Genomic DNA, 3,128 nt, shown 5'->3' with positions numbered 1-3,128 from the left:
TGGTGTGAATAATTTATGTTTTCTGTCTCACTTTGGGTGATCAGGACAGAACACTTACATGTAGCCATCAAGGTCTCATTTAGGATTGCACAACAAGAAGAAAAATCTCGTCGAGATACCGACTATTTTGCATGAGGTATGAGTAGGGGAAATGATAATATTGAGAGCAATTTGCGATGCATTCTAAAAATCATAGGGTATGCATTGCGAGCGTTAGTTATTGTTTTGATTTTGTCGCTGAAGAAAATCATTCAAAATTAAAATAAAGATTTAGGGCATTTGGCAGCTTTAAATAAAATAGATCGGTAGAAACAGGTATAAAATGTTTGCTTCTGAGGTCATTTGGCTGAGAACTACTTTTGAAATTTTGATTCCCGTACGCATCGTGGGGTCGCAAGCTACAGTTACAAGCTCCTGTCGCCCTATGCATCACTTGCAAACAACTCCATAAAATAAATTTCATTTTTATTTGCTTTCAGAAGCACATATACAGAGTATATATACAGTACTTACTGCTTCTTAAAATACTGTCTTAGTTAAGATGTATAGAACTAGAGAAATGATAATTTCTTAGCGATTTCCATACCGCGGATTGGAATCCCTACGGAGTTTGTTTCGATAACCGGTCACATGCAGATTCTCGAATGTTTTCAGTTTGATCTTTTCACAATCAAAAGGTTGCCATTATGTGGGGACAAATGTAGCAAAGAAAGCACTTTTCATTGAAATGAATTTCAAATAATCTCAACAAACCTTACTTGGTTTAATATTGGAAGAATCTACTGGCAATGCGAAGGAGAATAATTCAACAGCGATTCAGTGGAACTTACTGCAAAGCATCTTCTTTGTTTTTCCACTGATTCTTGGCAGACTATCTCAAGTAAATCTTTTCAGAAGAGCCTTTGGTCACAGTCTAGTCCTTCCGCCGGCGATTCTTCGCACCCGCCATGCATGACCAAAACCACCAGCCGTTGTTTAGCTTCTCACATATGTTACAAACAAAAAATTACGACACAAAAGCCAGTATAGCAACTAGCAAGTGTTTATTTTTAAGCTTCACACAGTCAACACGCCATTTTGAGAGAAGCACATGTATACTTACTTGATTGACAGTTTTCTTTTTTTGTGAAAAAAAAAAAATGAAAAATCAAAACAATAGTTATAATGACCTGATCATAACACATGTCTGAAACACGCTTAACAAAAATAACAAAAAAATAAATAAAAATAAAATTAAAATAAAACATTTTCAAATGTTCTGTTCCGTATTCCGTGTTCAGAGTCCGTAATCAGCTTAAATGCCTGAACATAATCCTTGAATCTCACTAGTGTCCTAACTGTTCTCGTTCGGGTTGTCTTCGGTGGTGCACTGAGATTCTTCTACTGGGCATCGCTGACTTCCACTGGTGTTGTCACTTCACTGTAATTGGTACTGGTCTGTGCTGCTTGTCCTCCTGTCTGTGCTGGTGCAGGTGAGGGTGGTCTTGCGTCAGTTACAGATGTCTCATCAGTCTTCTGCATGTCATACTTGGGCCTCAACGCCTCTAAGTTTCGGCGCACTGTTCCTCCATTGACTTCTACTAGGTATGAGCAGTCCGACAGCTTCTCAACGCCGGTACCGGCTTCAAAGAATTTTGTTTCGCTGTCCGGCTACTCTGACTTCCTGGCTTATTTTAAGCTCTGGTAATGACTTGCTTCCTCGGTCATAATAGCTTTTAGCCTTCTGCCTCTTGGCCTTCAATTTCTCTTTGACATCCTCTTCCACTCTGGGGTACAGAAGATTTGTTGATTTGGGTAACAGTGCACATGTTCTTCGTGACATCAGTCTCTGTACTGGGCTAGAGTTAACACCTTGGGTAGGTGTGTTGCGCTGATCTAACGATGCCATCCACGGGTCCTTGTTGTCCCTGTAGGCTTTTTAAAAAAATCTTCTTTGCTACTTCCACTGCAGATCCAGCCTTGCCGTTGGATTTAGCATGTCTGGGTGATGAGGTCACATGTTTGAACCCCCCATTCCCTGGAAAATTCAGTTAACTCTCGGCATGCGTACTGCGGCCCGTTGTCGGTGACAACAACATCAGGTATACAATGACGACTAAACTTCTCCTTGAGAAAGTTTATGATGGAGACGGCAGTTGTGTCCTTTAACTCGCCAACTTCTATGAAATCTAAGTAGCTGTCTGTCAGCACATTGTATTCCTTGGAGTTCAGGGTGAACAAATCTGAGGAAACTCGGCTCCATGGTCGATCAGGTATTTCGTGTGTCTGCATTGGCTGCTTTACGTTCTTTGCTTGGAACTCTGCACATATCTCGCACTTCACAACAGCTTCCTGTATGTCTTTGGTCATGGAGGGCCAGAAGACTGTGTCCTTTGCTCTTCGAATGCATATGCTTGCATCAATTCCTTGGTGACTGGAATGAGCTCTGGTGGTCAGCTCTGCTCACATAGCTTTTGAGATGAGTACTTGCTGATTCTTGAAAATGATGCAATTATGTCATTATGGAGTGTCAATTCCTCTCGGTAATTTTAATGTTCTCTTATATGGACTGGTACTTCTCTCTTCTCTGGCCAACCAATCAGAATGGTGCAAAAAATTTATCATACTACTCGACTTTGTTGTGAAGTCACAAAGGTTCTCGTTCTTTAGGTTGGTGGTGAATTTGGCCCACTGCTTAGGTACTGGTGTCGAAGGCCCTCCAGTTCCCTTGATGTTCCTTTCCTTGACCGCTCACCTGCTTTAATTGAGGTCTCAAAGTACTGGTCAAAAAACAACGTGAACACAGGAACACTTGCGGGTAGACAGGGCTGATGAAAATATGCTGTAGTACTTCGCAGCCAGGTCGCCAAACGTAGAACTTTGCACTTCCAAACTTTGTCATCTGGACAATGCATATTCCATAAAATGTGAACCTGTTTTAAAGTGCTTTTTCAGTTGCTCTGATGATTTAAACCATATTTTACACAAGGAGCACTCAAATGGTCTTTCCTCACTGTGTACAATTTGGTGTTTCTGTAGTTCAAATTTTGACTTGAAGGATTTTTCACACAAGCTGCAGCTTAATGGCCTTTCATAGCTGTGCACCCTCTGGTGAGCTTGGAGTTGATGCGAATTCTGACAAAACTTTT

The sequence above is a fragment of the Oculina patagonica genome, chromosome 4 (genome assembly GCF_052425735.1).
Source record: "Oculina patagonica isolate OP01 chromosome 4, crgOcupat, whole genome shotgun sequence".
Lineage (NCBI taxonomy): Eukaryota > Metazoa > Cnidaria > Anthozoa > Scleractinia > Oculinidae > Oculina > Oculina patagonica.
The sequence above is the reverse complement of the archived record's forward strand: the minus strand, read 5'-3'. Positions refer to the sequence as shown.